Source organism: Hyla sarda, chromosome 4, assembly GCF_029499605.1.
Source record: "Hyla sarda isolate aHylSar1 chromosome 4, aHylSar1.hap1, whole genome shotgun sequence".
In the NCBI taxonomy this organism is placed as follows: Eukaryota; Metazoa; Chordata; class Amphibia; order Anura; family Hylidae; genus Hyla; species Hyla sarda.
In genome coordinates, this window is record NC_079192.1 from 74,868,496 (window position 1) to 74,890,224 (window position 21,729).

The window sequence follows — 21,729 nt, forward strand, 5'->3', positions numbered from 1 at the left end:
ATATCTATACATAAATATGAAGCTGCCCTTGACCTGATCTGGGCTTTGATATTTATAGTGGGCTTTAAAAGTATTTATATTATTACAGCTCATGAGGAAAAAGCAAGACATGTATTGAAATAGTAGTAACAGAAGGCTTTTTGTGTTAAGGGGTATTATATAGAAAAATGACTCACTTGAGAGATGGCCTATCAGGGTTAGACACCATGGCAGCACTAGTGCTTGTTATCATGCAAATAGCTCTTTTCTAAGATATACAGGAGCACTGACTAAGTGCAAACTTATGTTAAGAGCTGAAAGATACCTGTAGCTTTGATCTTCCGGCCTTACACTCCTTAAAGTAATTGAAAATAACTTGACTGCTTTCTTTCAGAAACAGCATAACTGTGAATTCTGCAATGGGATGAGATAATAAAACAGTCACTGGAACCAATATTAGCTGTGTCTGTGCCTCCCTCTGCAGCTGTTCCTTCCCTCTTCTCTATAGGTGCCTTTGGGAAGCAGCTGTAACCGGATCCCTCAGTGACTTGATAAATTATATTTCTGCGGATTGTAAATTTATAGTGAAAGAGGCATTTTTCTGTTTATTATATAACAGGGTTTTGAGGGTATCCTCATATATCACTGTGGTTCCTAACTCTTGTTACCTTTTTGGGTTCTGCAGGCCGATCCTGAGCCTCCGCTATCTGGGAGCTGAGGCACATATCTTCGGCAGTGTCTCTATTCAGTGGAGCATCCGGGGTATGGATGTGGGGTCCTGTTGGGAACATCTCTGTGATTAATAAAACTGAACTTGAAACTAACATTGCATTGTACAGTATCCAGGAAAACAACCATGCATAACCTAACAAAACAGTAAGTCAGAGTATAGCACAAAGTCAGACAAATACAATATGTATATAGGTCTTACCCACCCACAATATTACCTGTGGCACACCCTAATCTTCACTATAGTGGAAGTTGGGTACCTCTAGTTGAAGCACATTGAATAGACAGGGAATAGTCCTTCTCCAAACTATTACTTGGAGTAGGCTGAAACTCTATAATCTCAGTAAAATGGAGATCAAGTTTGTTTATCTGTAAATTAGTTTAGGGTGCCCTTTTGTGGAGCAGGGAAAGACGGATTTCAGGCAGGACTTCACTGCTTTCAGTGGGCTTTTAGGCAACTAGGTCTGTATCTTGTCAACTTGCCAGCAGATTCCTTACAGCTGCTGCAGCACTCTTGGGACAAGACCATGACAGGCTGTTTCCTCTGTGTACTCTCTCTGCTCTGCTGAACTGCAAGAATCCAAGATGGCCATGAGTACATGTCCAGGCTCCTTCTTCCCCAGCTTAAATCACTACTAAGTTCATTTGGTTGTGCAGTCCGCCATTTCCTGGACATTTCATGTAATTGCAGGGTAATATCACAAAATAATACCAGGTAAAATCATTTACAATTTTTTTTTTTTTATCTTCACTTGCACCATTGATTGACAACTGAATGAATGATTTGGTCACAAGTAGTCTCCTAGCCAAAAGATGCAGGAGCAAGTCCCGAGTCCAACCCTCTTCTCCTGGGAAAAGTGGTGAACCTAAACCAGTTCTGATCATAAAGTGAGCCTCAAATTTACATATGGCAGTAATGCAAATCAACTTTTCTTTTGCATGCTTTGTCATGATATGTGCACATGCACACCTATGTTCATCTTTTTATATAGGTACTGACCATTTCTATCATTTGCTATGTATGTATAAGGAATTGGCAACCCTTCTTATTCATGCAGTTCACCCCATGCACATGGTGGCGTTTATCCAGGTAGCTCCCGGTTTGCACCCAATCAAGCACCCAGTTTGTAGGACTTAAGCCCAGGAGAGATAAAGAATGGAATGTTGGGGTCCCATCTGAAATTAGACCACCTTTATGTTGTGGATAGGGGACACATTTTAATCACAAAGTGTGTTAAGAGGTTTTTTTTTTTTTTTTAAAGTATTCTGCTACCAAGAACAGTTGTATACTTAAAGATTGCATCCAAACTAAAAGATTGCCACTATTCTAGGGAACTTCATTATTGTGGAAGTAACTGTGTAGATAAGCGGCATTGTGCTATTGGAACACTGCAGAGTATATAGATAACATACATGCAAGTGTGGCTTGAGCGTCTATACAGAAGGTAATGTAAATGCAATCTGGGAAATATTTTATTCTATATACTTTTTATATGACAAAGGTTTTAAAAGGACCCTGTTACACTTAGTAGAACAGTATTGTAGGATACTACACTCCCCATCCTCCTGAGGGGATACCAGGAAATTAGAAATAAGTGTCAGGTGTTGTATTGGGTTCTACAAGAGAATTAAAGGGGTACTCCGGTGGAAATTATTATAATTTTTTTTAAATCAACTGGATTTACAGATTGTAAATTACTTCTATTTAAAAATCTTAATTCTTCCAGTACTCATCAGCTGCTGTATACTAAAAAGAAAGTTATTTTTCTTTTTGAATTTCTTTTCTGTGTGACCACAGTGCTCTTCGCTGACACCTTTGTCCATGTCAGGAACTGTCCTGAGCAGGAGCAAATACCCATAGCATATCTCTCCAGCTCTGGACAGTTTCTGATACAGATAGAGGTGTCAGCAGAGAGCTTTTTTTTAAAGAAAAAAATAACTTTCTCTGTAGTATACAAAGAGCTGAAAAGTACTGGAAGGATTAAGATTTTTTTAATAGAAGTCATTTACAAATCTATTTAACTTTCTGGCACCAGTTGGTTGAAAAAAAAAAAAAGTAGTTTTCCACCGAGCACTTGGATTATATATTAATACATTAGTACATTACTAAAAGTGTATTCCCTTACATCATAACTGGCAGCACAAGTGGGGTATATCTTCCCCTGAGAACTGGTAGAAGAGATTAAATATTTATGAAAAATGATAATAAAATCAATCATTCTACCAAGAAAACCCCTTCTCCACTCCCTATAAGAGGGGACACCCCTTAAAGGGGTACTCCACTTGAATTTTTTTTTTTTAAAGAGTACCTATCATCAACTAAACACTCCCTAATCCCTTTCCCCATCTGTCCCTGACTCTCACTAACTCTATCCCTGTAATTATTTTCCCCCTACAAATACCTTATTCTTTTCCTCTTTGGCAGCTCAGTTTCCTGCCGTGTGCGAGGGGAAGAAGTGAGCATGGCCCAGCAGGCGCAACATCATTTGATGCCTGCAAGGGCTCACTTCCACCCTTCTTCCTGTATGCTGCGTATGGAGACCTCTATGGGATTTCTCACTGACTCAGGGCCAGCACGCACTGGCTCTCCTTGTCAGGGTACAGAGCCTGAAGACACGGGCGGCCGGGGAGCTGCGCTGAGCTCATCATGTGACGTCACGCCTGCAGTCTGTTTTCGGACTCATGCACCAGGCCGGCATGAGTCCAAAATCTATACAAAAGGCTTTGGGAGACCCCTAGTGGTCACTTTTTTAAACTGCAAAAAGAAATAAAAGGAAGCAATTTTTTTATGACAACCAATTTAAAAGTTGATCAGTAAGCATTCAACTATCACATATCAAAAGTTTTTTTTTTTATGAAAGGTACTCTTTAAATCAACTGGTGCCAGAAAGTTAAACAGATTTCTAAATTACTTTTATTTAAAAATCTTAACCCTTTCAGTAATTAACAGCTGCTGTATGCTCCACAGAACGTTCTTTTCTTTGAATTTCCTTTCTGTCTGACCACAGTGCTCTCTGCTGACACCTCTGAACGTTTTAGGGACTGTCCAGAGTAGGAGCAAATCCCCATAGCAAACCTATCCTGCTCAGGACAGTTCCTAAAATGGAGGTGTCAGCAGATAGCACTGTGGTCAGACAGAAAGGGAATTCAAAATGTAAAGAACTTCCTCTGGAGTATACAGCAGCTGATCAGTACTGGAAGGATTAAAAATTTTATATGAGGAAAAAATAAATATCCAGCGCAGCAGTAGCTCAAATGCATGAAATTTTTATTCCGATACAGCAGCACACAGGAATCAGAACAGCAATGACGCGTTTCAAGTATCTAAGCAAGCATAGACGATTGAAATGCGTCATTGCTCTTCTGATTCCTGTGTGCTGTTGTATCAGAATAAAAATGTCATGCATTTTAGCTTCTGCTGCACTGGATATTTCTTCTTTCCTCATATACTACCTGTCAGCATTGACGCGGCTGGTGGCAATTAAGGGGTTATCTGGTTCTACCTTTGTATTGTTTAATGAAAAATTTTAGATATAGAAGTAATTTACAAATCTGTTTAACTTTCTGGCACCAGTTGATTAAAAAAAAAAAAAAAAAGGTTTTCCAGGGGAGAACCCATTTAACCACACTATGTTTTTTTCTGTTCTGTCAGAGTGTAGTCTATTTAACACAGCTTTCCTCTTTTCTGTTTTGCACTATTGCGCTTGGGCCCTGTAATCCTGCAAGCCTGTGCAGTGCTCTGTTATGCTGGGCCCTGTAGTGCTGCATGTTTTGTTCTGTGTACTGTCATCCTGGGCACTGTAGTGCTGCACGCCTGTGCTGTGCAATGTTATGCTGGGCCCTGTAGTGGAGCTGCAGGATTTTTGCTATGTGCTGTTATGCTGGTTGGTTTTCCATTCTTATTACTTTGGCTATGCTTAACCAAGTATAAGTACACTGCAGTTTTCTTCGTCTAGCCTGAGGGGGCAGGTTTAGGAAAGTTACATATTATATGTTATATTATATGTTACATATTACATATTACATATTATATGTTACATATTACATATTATAAGAAGTGCCACAATAAGTAAAAGGATCTGACTGCAGGATGGTCATCAATCTCCACTTTCCCAACAACTTTTGTATGTAGACCATCAAGTCTAAGGTATACATCCTGAAACCTGGGAGTCTTTTGGTCACGTTGGATTTAAGAGATGCTTTGTAAACCGTGGATGTCGCTGTAAATTTACTGGGTGCTCTCAACTTTAGTTTGCCACTCATCGCAGGTTCATTGCTTCCTGAAATGATGGAAGAAAGTTAAAGATAGGCAGTCCTTGATTCATCCTCATTGGATCATGTTGACCACTTCTAGGTCTATTCTTGGCTGGGAAGCCCAAGTTTAGAGTCCTCCAAAGCAGTGACTATTTTCCACTTTGAGAGAACACAGCGGATTGAAAAAGAGCGATAAGCTTAGCAAATTTTGTTTCCCTTATCAGAGAAAAAGTGATAAAGGTACGCTTAAATAACACAACTGTGGTTTGGTACATCAACTAACAGGGAAACATGAGATCTCAACCCCTTCTCAGGGAAGAGGATTTGATCCTATCATGGGCAGAATAAAACCTATCCCACCTGTCTGCTGTACAAATTCATGAGACCTTCAATGTGGTTATGGACCAGCTGAACAGAGGCCTCTCAGCGCAGGAACAGTGATCTTTCTTCAGATCACTAAGTGATGCGGGAAGCCAGGGATGGATCTCATGGTCACAGGTGGAAAGATTCTGCCCTGATATCAGGAGGACAATCCATTGGAGATAGATGCTCTGTCCATTCCATGGAGGGTAAGGTTGACCTATGTTTTCCCCTCAATCTCCATGATACCAAAGGTTTTAATGAGGATCAAGCAAGACCAGACCTCAGGGTGAACAGTTCCTGGTTACCAGCTCATGCATGTGAGCCAAGGGCAATACTGGAGACCAGTCTCTTCTAGAATCTAGAAAGCTGTCAGCGATGGTTTTAAGAACAAGATCACATTTTAGAGCAGAGTCTACCAACAAGGCAGATGCCAGAATCAAGAGGATATCTTCAATGGTGTGTAAGGAGAGAAGTTCCTACCTAAAATTCCTCTCTCTCAGCCATCTTGCAGTCACTTCAAAATGAGCAGGACAAAGCACTGTGGTCAGACTGCTGCTACACTTTTATACTCCCTGTGACATTAGATTTACCTGTTTTCTCCAACCACCTGATTAGGCGACTAAAGCCTAGTGTCCTGAAGCTTGTCCCGAAGAGGGACCTTTTTGTGGTGCCCAGGGGGTTAAATGCTCCCCCCACTGAGTCTCTGGAAGAAGTCGAGTTCAAATTTCTCTCTTGGAAAGAGACGTTTTTACTATCAATGTACACACACTAGAAAAAGTGGGTTCAGCTATATAAAAAAAAAACATAATCATAGGGGTGCTGCTATGTGTAAAAATACACTAACACATAACCATCACAGAAAAAGAGAAACACAATACAGCGCACACCCAAAATGTATGTATCAAAATGTATTACAAATTGCAAAATCACATAGCAGACAGACACATTAAAAAACATTAAAAGGTGCCAAAAGGGCCACTGCACAAACAGGGTGGGTTCCAAAATGACTCTCCCAGGGCACCCTCCCTAGGGCACCCGCTAATCACAGTATAATCTTATGCCAATTAGCTAGTGTTGAGCGGCATAGGCCATATTCGAATTCGCGAATATTCGCGAATATATGGACGAATATTCGCCATATATTCGCGAATATTCGTATATTCGAAATATTCGCATTTTATTTTCGCAGATGCGAAACATTCGCGTATGCGAAAATCTACATATGTGATAATTCGCATATGTGAAAATTAGCATATGCAAATGTTCGCATATGCGAAGATTCGCCCGCCAGTCTCACACAGTAGTATTAGAGCCTTCTTTACACCACACAAGCTGGAAGCAGAGAGGGATGATCACTGTGATGTGTACTGTGAAAAAAAAACAAAAAAAAAAACGAATATTCGTAATTACGAATATATAGCGCTATATTCGCGAAATTCGCGAATTCGCGAATATGCGATATTCGCGAATAATATTCGAATTGCGAATATTCGCGAGCAACACTACAATTAGCCAACATGTGCTTATAGTGCAGGTGACACTGATGACAATGGTACTCACCTTGTCCTGGTCCGTGGCGGGAATCTCCTGTAATCTTCTCCGGTATCTTCGCTCTGGGCACCGGCTTGCGGCACTGATGGAGCTTAATGATGTTACCGCTGCTGCCCGGGACCCTGCAGAAAGCAGCGGCGGCTTGGGTCATGGGCGGAGCTTAGTGACTTAACCACTGCTGCTCTCTGCTGGGTTCCGGGTCTTGGGAACAGCAGCAGTGACGTCATTAAGTTCTGCCCGTGCCCCAAGCCGGTGCCTGGAGTGAAGATACCAGAGAATATTAATGGAGATCCCCGCCACGGACCGGGACAAGGTGAGTACTGTTGTCATCAGTGTCACCTGCACTATCTGTCAGTACCGACAGGTTAGTGCAGGTGACACTGGTGACAGATATCCTTTAATAGACCATATATTGCAATGTCATTTGTACATTGCTGCCAGTTCACGAGAGGTCTAAAACATACATGCACAGATGAAAGGACCTCTCCTGCACAGATTTCATGCTGTCGTTGATATATGTTCTGTTTGCAGTAACTTAGCTCTCTCCTGACTTTTTCTAGATGAAATTCAGAACAAGGTCAGTCCAGGATAGAGACTGTTCTGAGGACAAGGCTTACATTTCCCTACCTCCATTTTTATTACCCTTGACAATCAATAGATAAATTTGTGGCTGCTACCAAGGGAGCCCTTTGCGGCATAACTCACATCAGGTGGGAAACCAAGGGGATAAATCTGTCCTATTGTCACTGGATTTCACAAGTTTTCTGAAATGAAGGCAGTAAAGTCAGATCAATGGAGGAAACATTGTGAAGTGTGCTGTGTTTTATACTGCTGTGTATCTGCAACATTTAACAGACCGGTAACATGCAGTCCATGATAGGTCTTCATTCTTATACAATACAGAAAATTTAAGTATACTTATTGTTACAAAAGAAGAAAAATCCCAGACTCTTCTAAGCTGTACACATGTACTGCAGGCAAACACAGTGGGGCTCATGTACTATTGATTCCTTTTAAATTTACTTAAAAAAGCACCGGGAAATGCATTTCACTCTCTATATATTAATGTCATGCTCTAAACATGCATCAAAGTTTGCATATTTTTCCACCATTCTGTAACTTTTTTGCTTATTTTTTGAAATATGTGCGTGGGTTTTATATTTTTTAACAAAAACAAAGAATATATTTTTCACCTGTTTTTTTTAAGTCTTTCCAGGCTCTGACTTTTCTCTTTCAACAGAGAGGTTAAGATTATTGACTCACTGATTTCCCAACATGTGAAAACACAAACAAAACAAAAAAATTGGGAACAAAATTCTCTATGCAAATGGGAAAAAAAGGTAAGATTAGCAAATGACCCCCAATGTGTACAACCTGCATATTTAGTGTTTTCTTCCTTTGCCCTTCTGGATTTGTAAATTGTCATTTTCTCTTTATGATCACTTTGTAGGTGGGCTCTGGTGGTATGTAAGAGCCTTTGTCTCCTCTCTACTGTCTACCTCCTCTTTCCCCTTTCATAGCATTGCACAAGAAACTACAGCTGCTTCTTCCTCCTACCCCTTACCCTTTCCCCCCTGTTATTTTATTCACTGCTTTATGGTTGATGATTTTTTGGTGACAGATGAGATTTCTAAATATTTGCAGGGAACACACTGTACAAGAAAGAAATGGTTCACATAATGATATTAACACACTAAGGGTAGGGTCACACGTAATGCATTTGCAAGTTGCAGATGCTCTACTAACCATCCCTAGAGTGTGCCTTTTTCTGTGCAAGTGCATCCTGCTTTGTCTGCTCGTAGCAGCACACAGTGATCTGCAAGTCACCGCACGCATGCGCAATGTACTCACAGATATCGCCGCTGCTATCGGCCTAGCTCAGGGAGCAGGGGAAGCGATCACAATGTCTGTGAGTACGCTGTGCATGCGCACGGTGACTCGCAGATAACTGTGTGTCTGCTCATGGCGGTGGATTGACAGACCAAAGCAGGACACTCAGGAGAAGATACATTCTAAGGACGGTCAATAGCACATCCGCAGCGTCAAATATTCTGTGGATGGGCTACGTGTAATCCCTCCCTTAAGGGGTATTCCAGCCACATACACCTACAGTATCTACTGGATAGGTTATTTCAATCAATGCCATTGAGCTTCAATGGAATGGTAATGCACATGTTCGACTACCAATCCACTCAAACTTCTCTTTGCCACAGTTGCTCTGCTTAAGGCATAGGGGCAGTGGTCTCAAACTGAGGCCCTCCAGATGTTGGTTGTTTGGGAATGCTGGGAGTTGAAGTTATCCAACATCTGGAGGGACACAGTTTGAGACCACTGGTATAAGGGAACAGGTTCATTCATTTTAGTCATTGATGGTGATCCCAGAGGTTTACACATCAATCGTCATAAGCCCAAATATTCACAGATATAAGACGGGTATGTTAAATCACCATGGGTGTAAGGGTGTCTGCTGGAGGCTCTCAACTCCAGTATTTCAACAGTTCCATCACAAAGACACGTACCACAAAACTTCCTTGCAACACCTTTCTCTTTATCCAGAATTCTTCAACAATACATACATATATTACAGTTCAATAATCACCCAGTTGTTGTCATTAGAACATTAGGCGAACACGGGATTCATTCACTCCATATGGAGTCTTTCAGTTCCCAGCCATTTCCTTAGCAATCACCGCAGGCTGAGCGTCATGGCTCTGTACTCCAGCGAGCACTAGCGACAACATTTCAAAGACTTCCACCTTCTTTGTCAAGCTCAATAGGTGTAACCCATCCCCACAATAAATGGATATGCATATCTCACGAGACTTCATGTCTGAAATGTAAAACCATACAAATCAGTATAACCATAGTCAAAGACAATATATATCAATCGGAATAAGTCAATCTTACAAAAACACATTAAATATACAAGCTTTGTTTATTCCATTTCCCCCATTAGTCTGTACCTCTTTAAGTATCGTCCACCTTAATTATTTAACCTAATGTCTCTGTTCACTAAAATGTCTCACCTCACTGGTCTCCCCAAAGTTTTCTCTTTGTGTCATCCTCCGATCGTATTTCTTCCAGTTGTCTCCTCATCTCTTGTTTTTTAACATACATTCTAAAGGCACTTTTATGTTCATTTCATCTCACTTTTATGGACCTTATGGTTTGGCCTATGCAAATCTTACCACACAGGCATTTTAAAAGATATACAATTATGTTTTATCTCTACGTATGATGTCCATTCACAAAAAATAAAGAGAATCATCTGTAAATATTGGGACATGCTGAAAATGGCTGAAAAATTCTGCATCGGTTTCAGCATCAGCTGAAATTTTTGTGCCATAAAGGAGAATCAATAGCCAATTACCTTATAAGATCTGCACAAAAAGAGATGCTGTACCAGCTCACTCCAAGCCCCCTTAGTCAAGCACGGATTAGGGCACGGACTCACCCAAGTTGCGTAAGCAATAGAAAGAAAGAAAGTTCTCCAGCTCGATGCAGATCAATGTGCCATCTTTTCACATAGGAGGTAGTGCGGCACTGCGTGAGTGTGCTGGATTTGTGATGGCAGGTAGGAGTTGGTGTAGCTATAATGCCTCAGGTGGTGCTCAGATAATGCAAGCAAAGTTCATAATATCCGTGAAGAGAAATGAGAAATGAAATATCGGCACTCACCAGTGTGGCTGCAGGCTCTTCTTTATTGAGACATACTCACATGTGGGGTACAGAAGAGAGGGGAGTGGGGGGACAAGTGGTGGCGACCGAGCTCTAGTTTCGCACACTTGGTGTGCTTCGTCCAGCCGGACGAAGCACACCAAGTGTGCGAAACTAGAGCTCGGTCACCACTATTTGTCCCCCCACTCCCCTCTCTTCTGTACCCCGCATGTGAGTATGTCTCAATAAAGAAGACCCTAAAGTCACACTGGTGAGTGCCGATATTTCATTTCTCTTCACGGATAATGTGCCATCTTTATTGAACTTCGGAGCTACTTGGATCACAGGTAAGACAGGATGTGACACGTTTTGGCCAGGTGCTGGCCTTACTCACTTTGAAAAAGAAAGGTAGTATGCACTCACCGCTAGGCTATGGCTGTCATTCATCGGAGTCCGGGGACATCAGTGCAATCAGCGTCTTCAAGGAGCGCTCGGAGGCTACACCGGTAGTTTCTGGGTAGATCCCGTGAAACTACCGGTGTAGCCTCCGAGCGCTCCTTTCTTTGTATGCACCCCGCAGGTGGCATATCTATATGAATACCTGGACCGCCATATCCATGTGTATGTCTCCATATAGTCGGAAAATAGATTAGGAGTGGATATTTACCTTGTGAGTGCCCCGTTTGTTCTTCACTATTTTAGCTGGCCTTACTCATACCCCATATGAGTAAGGCCAGCACCTGGCCGAAACGCGTCACATCCTGTCTTACCTGTGAGCCATGTATCTCCGAAGTTCAATAAAGATGGCACATTGATCTGCATCGAGCTGGAGAATTTTCTTTCCTTCTATTGCTTATAAATAAAAAAAAAGGAGACAAACATTTTTGTAAGCACGGAGACGGGGTACATTTGCGTGTATGTCCTGTCAGAATTGCCATGGGATTATTAAAGGTGACACGGTAATGCACCCCATGAAAGGTACAACATGTCCAGTGAGAGGATAGTTTACCTGTGACAGTAAACAAGTAGGCCAAACCATGAGATCCATAAAAGTGAGATTAAATGAACATAAAAGTGCCATTAGAATGTATGTTAAAAAACAAGAGATGAGGAGACAACTGGAAGAAATAAGATCGGAGGATGACACAAAGAGAGAAAAAATTGTGGAGACCAGTGTGGCGAGACGTTTTAGTGAACAAAGACATCAAGTAAAATAAATTGAGGTGGATGATACTTGAAGAAGTACAGACTAATGGGGGAGAGCAGGTAGAACAGACGCGGAAGAGATTACTACAAAGAGAAGTGTATTGGATACAAAAATTAAATACATTGCATCCTCATGGAATAAACAAAGCTTCTAATTTTAATGTGTTTTTGTAAAATTAACTTATTCTGATTGATATGTATTTTATTTGACTATGGTTATACTGATTTGTATGGTTTTAAATTTCAGATGTGATGTCTCGCAAGATGTGCATATCCATTTATTGTGGTGGTGCGTTATACCTATTGAGCTTGACAAAGAAGTTGGAAGTCTTTGAAATGTTGTCGCTAGTGCTCACGGGAGTACAGAGCCATGACGCGCAGCCAGCTGGGAATGCTAAGGAAATGGCTGGGAACTGAAAGACTCCATGCAGAATGAATGAATCCCATATTCGCCTAATGCTCTGCTGACCACGACTGGGTGATTATTGAACTGTAATATGTGTATGTGTAACACTCATGTTTCAGCAGACAGGAACAACAGTGATGTGGATCTGCTGGACCTGTGTTGCAGATTACACAGACCGTACCAGCAAGCGGAGTATGAGGTGTCGCTGCTTTTTACCAGAGCCCACCTCAAAGTGGGATGGACTTGCTGGTGGCTATTCCGAATGCTGGACAGTGGAGTACCCCTTTAAAGCTGTATTCAAGTTATTATATTTCTCTGGCTTTGCTAAGGAGTTAATTAAAGTCTACAAGTTGTTTCATAGACTCAGAAGTCCCATTTCTGTGCTTTGAATGGGTGAACAGCTTTATATAAAAAAAGAGGTTTGTGGGTCACAGAGTACATGAGGTCAGCACTACTCTGCCACATGACATATCTATTAGGGACAACTACACTCAGCATAATCGTTCATCCTCATCCCTAGTGCACATCACAACTATGAATCTATGTCCAGTCCACTATTGTCAATGGGCCTTTCCCAGGAACGTTGCAGTAAATATTTTTGCAGGTATCCTGATGCATATAGGCACCAAGGACAAGATGTTATTATATTATATGCTTATTTATAAAGATATTTTCACTCCAAATAATCCTCTCAAGCAGGCACTTAACAGTACAGCTTCCCAAACAAAGGATATTCTCTGTGTGATTCTTACTCCACATCTTCAAGATGTTTGCGTGAATACCGAATTTACACAACTGCATTTCTGTGCAAACATTCCCACACAAAGCTCATAAAATTACATTTATGTCCTCTTCAAGGCTGCTCCACTGTCAAGTCATCAGCAAAAAAGCAGATGGTATCATTTGCATGGTAATATATGGAAATATGCACATTTTTTTATTTTACCAAACATGGCTGTGATGAATCAGACAGTGTAAAAGTGTTTAGTATATAAATCTTGTGTGGGTAATGGAAAAAATGTACTCATGCAAATCTGCACACTGTTCACCTCCATAGGAGGATTTGTATGCAAAATCGTAAGCTAACAGTTGCAAATTTGACAAATGTTATTTTGATGAATAGGTAGCATGATTTGTTCCAATTATGTAAGAAATAAATATGAATACATTACATTATAATGTGCATTATGTAGTCAAGGCCAAAAAAGTGTTCATTTCACATGTCATGGCTTGCCCACTTATTTTACGCTCCTTTTATTCATTACAGAAAACTGATATTTTGAAAACACATGTAAGGATTTTTACTGTATATATTGAAAAACTTTACATTGGGAAGAATTTTTATTGGAACACATAAGGTTAAAGTGGTTGTCCCATCAGGACATTCTGTATAGTCATATGGAAGTATTAGAGGATCCTTAGAGGCACTAGCATAGCGGGGGCCCCCGCAGCCCCCGTGGTGCAGGGAGCCCCATCTAGATTGGGGCCCCCTAGGCCTACAGTCAGGGTGCCACAAACTTTATTTTTTGTCCAATAAAACACATGGTCGCTCTCGAGAATCAACCCCCCTCCGCACCATGTGATCACAGTGAAGGGGGCCTCGCTTCCGGTCAGTCCCCTGGCCCAATGTATTGTGAGCTGGGGCAGGCACACTACCACTATAAAAGCAGCAAAAGTCCATGCGCAGGCACGCCCCTGACATCACGGACGTGTCCTTTCCCCAGCCGCACAGCTACGTGCAGGTGGCAGAATCAGGATCTTCACTCACGGCTGCAGCCTGCCGTAAGTGCCTCCTGAATAAGGAGAGGAAGGTATGGCAGGAAAGTGTAGAAAAATGGACAAGTCTTCTTGGGGAAGTTGGGTGGATGACAGGGAGGTGGTAGGTTTGAGAAAAGTTAGGTGGATGACCGAGGGGAAGTAGGGGACAGAGGGGTCTGGGGGTAGAAAAATGTGTGAAGGAGGATTACTGCGGGGTCTTGGGGACAGAGGAGTTTGGGGAGACTTGGGGATCTGAAGGAGGAGGGGAAATCTGGGCCTGGGAGGACTAAGGGTCCATCCATATAGTGGACATTCCGGATTGAAATCCACTTGCAGCAGAGTCCCATTGTTTTACTGCTTCTCCCCAGTGTAATTGCATCGGCAGAATGGACGTCCACCCAAAGAACAAACATGTTCGTTTTTTGGGTGGACGTCCATTCTGCTGATGCAATTACCACACCGCAATTGCAATTGCCACACCGACGTTCACCGTCTCAATAGACTGCATTGCCATCTATAGAGACGACAAACGTCGGTGTCGTCCTACTGCCAAGGGTTTTTTCATTTTTTCATTTAAATTTTTTCCTCCTCATTTTAATTTTCCATCTACAGATCCATATGAAGGCTGTTTTTTTGTGCCACGAATTGTACTTTGTAATGACATCAATAATTTAACCACAAAATGTATGACGAAACCCAAAAATGTATTTGTGTGGAAAAAAAAAATGAAAAAGCAAAAAATGCTATTTTGTAACTTTTGGGGGCTTCCGATTCTACGCAGAATCAGTAAAAATGACACCCTATCCTTATTTTATAGGTTCCATATGATTAAAATGATAACCTAATTTATTAGCTGCATATTAAAAGTGCTGCTATTTCTAAGTGCATTGGAGAGATATTGCAGGAGATAGTCAGGAGGTAGGCTGGAGGTGGATACAATCTAAAAATGGTAAGATTTGTTTGTTTTAAATTTTTCTCCTCTTTAACCCCTTAAGGACGGCGGGCGTATCCATGCACCTTCGTTTTAAAGTCCTTAAGGACTGAGGGCGTATGGGTACGCCTGTGGGAATTCCGGTCCCCGCCGTTCGCCGAGCGGGGATTGGACCGGGATGACTGCTGATATCTATCAGCAGGCACCCTGTGCAAACCCCTGGGGGGTCCTGAGACCCCCCCCCCAAAATCGTCAGTCAATTCAGACCATCAATTTGCGACTATTCCGGGTCAATCGTGTCTCTGGTGACCTGGTCATCCGGAAAAAAAGGGTGAATGGGGCTGTCTGAGACAGCCCCATCCACCCTTACCGAGCAGGAGTAAGGTAGCACGGGTCCCACGTCATGATCACGTGATTGATCGGTCGAAATGACCAACCAATCAAAACCCTGCTGGACGGCGATCGGGATGACGAAGATGGTGGTGATCGGGGCTGCCGGGGGTCTCCTACCTTGCCCTGGTCCGGCGGGGGTCCCCTCAGGATTGGTGGCAGCGACAGAAGCAGCAGGATCGGTGGCAGCAGCGGCGGCAGTTCCGGCAGTGCAGGCGGCAGGATACAGCAGGAGGTGAGGCCTGTTCACCTCCTGCTGTTGCTCAGCAACAACACGTAGCATGCAAAGCCAAAGGGCATGCTGGAAGTTGTAGTTTTGCAACAGCTGGAGTTCCAACTACAACTCCCAGCATGCTCTTTGATAGTCTGGGCATGCTGGGGGTTGTAGTTATCCAACAGCTAGAGGCACATTTTTTCTATGAAAAAGTGTGCATCCATCTGTTGCAAAAATCCAACTCCCGGCATGCTATAGAGACTGAACATGCTGGGACTTCTAGTTTTATACAGCTGGAGGCACACTGGTTGCGAAACACTGAGTTAAGTAACAAAATCTCAGTGTTTCGCAACCAATGTGCCTCCAGCAGGTGCATAACTACAACTCCCAGCATGTATGGTCTGTCAGTGCATGCTGAGAGTTGTAGTTTTGCAACAGCTGGAGGTTTGCCCCCCCCCCCCCCCTGTGAATGTCACACTGGCGGGTTTCAGCGAGTTTTGCTTCAAGTTTGAGATGCGGCAAATTTTCCGCCGCAGCTCAAACTCCCTGTGATAAACTCACTGTAAACCCGACCATGTGAATGTACCCTAAAAACACTACACTACATTACACTACACTACACAAAATAAAAAGTAAAACACTACATATACATATTATCCAGCAAGATAAGAACAGAAACAGAGGGAGGCTAGCCGTTCACGGGACCCTGGCGCCCCGCTGTTTGATGTTTATGCACCGCACCATCTAAGGATTAAAGCTACCACTTGCAAGTTTCCTGAACCGTGAGTGCTCCCTCTGTTTCTGCTCTTATCTTGCTGGATATTGTGTGTGACTGTAGAGAGGTTGTAGTACAGGAAGACTGCTTGGAAAAAGTGGGACTGCTAAAAGGTATCTGATGCTGTTGGTTCCCGCACACATCGGGGAGAGTTGTGTTCCCTTTCGGCAGTAGCCAATCCCTGTATCTTGGTGTTACTACATATACATATACCCCAACACAGTCGTACCCCGTCCCCAATAAAAAATAAAAAAAACTCTTTTACGGCACTGTTTCCAAAACAGAGCCTCCAGCTGTTGAAAAACAACAACTGACAGTATTGCCGGACAGCCACTGACTGTCAAGGCATGCTGGGAGTTTTGCAACAGCTGGAGGGACCCTGTTTAGGAATCACTGGCATAGAATACCCCTATGTCCACCCCTATGCAATCGCTAATGTAGTCCTCAAATGCGCATGGCGCTCTCTCACTTCGGAGCCCTGTCATATTTCAAGGAAACAGTTTAGAGCCACATATGGGGTATCTCCGTACTCTGGAGAAATTGCGTTACAAATTTTGAGGGGCCTTTTCTCCTTTTACCCCTTATGAAAAGGTAAAGTTGGGGTCTACACTAGCATGTTAGTGTAAAAAAGATATAATTTTTACACTAACATGGTGGTGTTGCCCCATACTTTTTCACAAGCAGTAAAAGGAAAAAAAAGACCCCCAAAATTTGTAACGCAATTTCTCCTGAGTACAGAACTACCCCATATGTGGACGTTAAGTGCTCTGCGGGTGCACAACATGGCTCAGAAGTGAGAGCGTGCCATGTACATTTGAGGTCTAAATTGGTGATTTGCACAGGGGTGGCTGATTTTACAGCGGTTCTAACATAGACGCAAAACAAAAAATACCCAGATGTGACCCCATTTTGGAAACTACACCCATCACGGAATGTACCAAGGGATATAGTGAGCCTTAACACCCCACAGGTGTTTGACAAGTGTTTGTTAAAGTTGGATGTGAAAATGAAAAAAAAATATATGTTTTCACTAAAATGCTGGTGTTACCCTACATTTTTCATTTCCACAAGGGAGAATAGGAAAAAAGCCCCCAAACTTTGTAGCCCCATTTCTTCTGAGTAAGAACATACCCCTTATGTGGCTATAATGTGCTCTGCGGGTGCACTACAATGCTCAGAAGAGAAGGAGTGCTATTGGGCTTTTGGCAAGAGAATGTGTCTGAAATTGAAGGCCATGTGTGTTTACAAAGCCCCCATAGTGCCAGAACAGTGGACCCCCCACATGTGACCCCATTTTGGAAACTACATCCCTCACGTATTGTAATAAGGGGTACAGTGAGCATTTACACCCCACAGGTATCTGACAGATTTTTGGAACAGTGGTCCATGAAAATAAAAAATTAAATTTTTCATTTGCACAGCCCACTGTTCCAAAGATCTGTCAAAAGCCAGTGGGGTGTAAATGTTCATTGCACCCCTTATTAAATTCTGTGAGGGGTGTAGTTTCCAAAATTGGGTCACATGTAGGGGGGTCCGCTGTTTTGGCACCACTGGGGGCTTTGTTAATACACATGGCCTCCCACTTCTATTCCAACCAAATTCTCTCACTGAAAGCTCAATGGCGCTCCTTCTCTTCTGAGCATTGTAGTTCGCCCGCAGAGCACTTTACATCCACATATGGGGTATTTCCATACTCAGAAGAAATGGGGTTACAAATTTTGGGAGGCTTTTTCTCCAATTACCCCTTGTGAAAAAGAAAAATTTGGGGTAACACCAGCATTTTAGTGAAAAAATTAAATTCTTCATTTTCAAGTCCAACTTTAGCGAAAATTTGTCAAGCACCTGTGGGGTGTTAAGGCTCACTGTACCTCTTGTTACATTCCTTGAGGGGTGTAGTTTCCAAAATAGTATGCCATGTGTTTTTTGTTTGCTGTTCTGGCACCATAGGGGCTTCCTAAAGGCAACATGCCCCCCAAAAACCATTTCAGCAAAATTTGCTTTCCAAAAGCCAAATGTGACTCCTTCTCTTTTAAGCATTGTAGTGCGCCCGCAGTGCACTTGACGTCCACACATGGGGTATTTCCATACCCAGAAGAGATGGGGTTACAAATGTTGGGGGGCATTTTCTCCTATAACCCCTTGTAAAAATGTAAAATTTGCGGGAAAACCAGCATTTTAGTGAAATTTTTTTTTATTTACACATCCGACTGTAACAAAAAGTCATCAAACACCTGTGGGGTGTTAAGGCTCAGTGGACCCCTTGTTACGTTCATTTAGGGGCGTAGTTTCCAAAATAGTATGCCATGTTGGTTTTTTTTGCTGTTCTGGCACCATAGGGGCTTCCTAAATGTGACATGCCCCCCCAAAACCATTTCAGAAAAACTCACTCTCCAAAATCACATTGTCGTTCCTTCCCTTTTGAGGCCTCTAGTGTACCTTCCAAACACTTTACATACACCTATGAGGTATTTCCTTACTCAAGAGAAATTGGGTTACAAATTTTGGGGAGCTTTTTCCCCTTTTACCCCTTGTAAAATAACAAAAACTGAGTCTACAAGAACATGCGAGTGTAAAAAATGAAGATTTTGAATTTTCTCCTTTACTTTGCTTCTATTGCTGTGAAACAACTAAAGTGTTAACACACTTTCTGAATGTAATTTTGAATACTTTGGGGGGTGCAGTTTTTATAATGGGGTCATTTACTGGGTATTTCTAATATGAGGACCCCTCAAATCCACTTCAAACTGAACTGGTCCCTGAAAAATTCCGATTTTGAAAATTTTGTGAAAAATTGGAAAATTGCTGCTGAACTTTGTCTGATGTCTTCCAAAAGTAAAAACATGTCAACTTTATGATGCAAATATAAAGTAGACAAATTGTATTTGTGAATCAATATATAATGTATTTGGAATATTCCTTTCCGTACAAGCAGAGAGTTTCAAAGTTAGAAAAATGCTACATTTTCTAAATTTTCATGAAATTTTGGAATTTTTCACCAACAAAGAATGCAAGTAACGACAAAAATTTACCTCTGTGTTAAAGTAGAATATGTCTCGGAATCAGAATAATCGGTAAAAGCATCCCAGAGTTATTAATGCATAAAATGCCAGTGGTCAGAAGTGAAAAAAAGGGCTCAGTCCTTAAGGTGAAAAAGGGCTCAGTCCTTAAGGGGTTAAAATGGCAGACTTGGTTCAGTGCATGAATTGTTGTGCATTTATTTCATGTTCCACTCTTTGGAGGTTTGTATAGTGTCAAATCTATAGACAGTTCTCCTTACTGAAGCAGGTAATTGCATTTTTGAAATCTGAGATGTTTAAATGATCTGTTAAACAAACTCAGACTGCCACAGAGGACCCCTATAAATGGCAGATGGATTACTGTAGGTTCTGGAAGACTTAGAGTTGTGGATAGAAGACATGTTCCACAGTCTGTGGTTCTCCATAATTAATTTGCAACACTCTCAGAATGTAAGGGCAACATGGATATTGGCTTAAGCACAGAGGATGAGGAACCATCGACTTCTTTGTTTAATGTATGCAAAACTGCAGCCATGAACAAAAAAGATAAAGTAAAGTCTGAAAGGAAGCAGCTGTTGCTGGGTGATTCAATCATAAGAAGTGTGGAGCTTAAGTAAAATGGTTTTGTGAGATGTCTCCCGGGTGCTACTGCTAGAAAAAATAGAAGAATATTCTCAATATTATTAAGCAAGCAAAGCAGAAAGGGGATGTGGATTTTCTTGTCCATCTAGGGACAAAGGACATGGCTTGCAATGAAGTTTCAGAGGTGAAGGAATCTTTTATCACACTTGTTAATGATGTATGGGATTTTGCATCCACAGTTTCATTTTCTGAAGTTCTGCCTGTGCATAACGTTCAGAATGATAGGCAGAGGCGCATTAAGGAGTTCAACTTATGGCTTAGTAAATGGTGTCAAGAGCAAGGATTTGGCTTTGTGTCTCATGATAGCTCTACTTGGAATAGAAAGGAACTGTACAAAAAAGATGGTTTTCATCTTTCTCTCAAAGGAACGAATGTACTTAGTGAACAATTCCAAGAATTTGCTGAGGAGTATTTAAACTAGGAGTGGAGGTGGGCGGGGCAAAAGAGTGAAAATCCATGAGTCCAATTGCCCCCCGAAACAATGCCAGAACATGTCAGTAGCACAGAGGTTAAGAAATGACAAGCTCAGAGTCCTGTCAACAAATGCCCGCAGTTTAGGTAATAAAATCAATGAACTTGGGTCAATAATGGCATCTGAGAATGTAGATTTAGTGGCTGTTACTGAGACATGGTTTAATGAAAGTGGGACATATCCATACCAGTGTCCCCTTTATACAGAAGAGACGGAGAAGGCACGAAAGGAGGAGGAGTGTCCCTATATGTGAAAGATAGTATAAAATTTAACCTAATACAATTTAATGAGGCCAACATAGAGTCAGTTTGGGTTACATTGCAGTTTGGTTATCATGTAGTAACTTGTGTAGGGGTAATATATAGATCACCTGGCCAAGTTAAAGAATTAGATGATCTACTAGGTGAAGAAATAGCTTAAATAACAACGAAAGGAGAAGTTATCATTATGGGAGACTTAAATCTCTGGATATAAACTGGAAAACCATAATAGCCAGTTCTGCCAGGAGTACAGAGATTCAAAATTCCCTACTGGGATTATTTCTACAACAAGTGGTTGAGGAGCCAAACCGGAGAAAGGCCATTTTGGATTTGGTATTCACAAATGGAGATTTGGTATATGATGTTATTGTAGGTGAAAGATTGGGATCTAGTGATCAACAGTCAGTGTGGTTTAATATAAGAACAGTGAAGGAGTCACACCACACAAAAACAAAAGTTTTTGATTTTAGAAAAACAGACTTTTCAAAAATGAGTTTAGTCATAAATGAGTCCCTATCAGACTGGAACGGATTACATGGAGTCCAGGAGAAATGGGACTACTTAAAAGATGCATTATTGAAGGCAACAGAAAATTGCATTAGACTTTTCAGTAAAAGCAGAAAAAGGAAGACACCACTGTGGTACTCAGCAGAAGTGGCCAAAATCATAAAAAACTAAAATTAGTAATTTTAGTTTAGTAATTATAAAACAACCAAGAGCAATGAAGATAGGGAAATCTACAAGACTAGGCAGAAATTAACAACAAAGGAAGGAAGGTATGTAGAAGAGAAAAAAGGGCTAGCCGACTGCCTTAATGAAAATGAAGAAAAAGAAGGAAAAGGACCTCCATTAGGGAGGAAGATTAATGAATCGTTTGATGCATGTGTCTTTACAGAGGAAGAGGTTCTACTTTTGCTGTCTAAAGTTAAGACAAATAAGTCACAGGAGCCTGATGGGATACACCCAAAATTATTAAAAGAGCTTAGTGGTGAACTAGCAAAACCATTAACAGATTTATTTAACTATTCACTGGTAACAGGAGTCATCCCGAAAGATTGGAAATTAGCCAATGCCTTGCCCATTCACAAGAAAGGTAGTCCAAAAGAATCAAGCAACTTTAAGGTA

General features: G+C 41.6%; 1 long non-coding RNA gene across 1 annotated transcript in view; it reads right to left on the reverse strand.

Moving 5' to 3' along the window:
* Nucleotides 1–306: 306 nt before the first annotated feature.
* LOC130366834 (uncharacterized) overlaps nucleotides 307–21,729 on the reverse strand; it is a 52,812-nt gene continuing 31,389 nt past the window's right edge. The window contains exons 2-3 of the long non-coding RNA XR_008891943.1: nucleotides 648–757; nucleotides 307–393 (exon numbers count right to left, since the gene is read on the reverse strand). This is a non-coding gene — a long non-coding RNA (uncharacterized LOC130366834). The remainder of the gene's footprint in view (nucleotides 394–647; nucleotides 758–21,729) is intronic.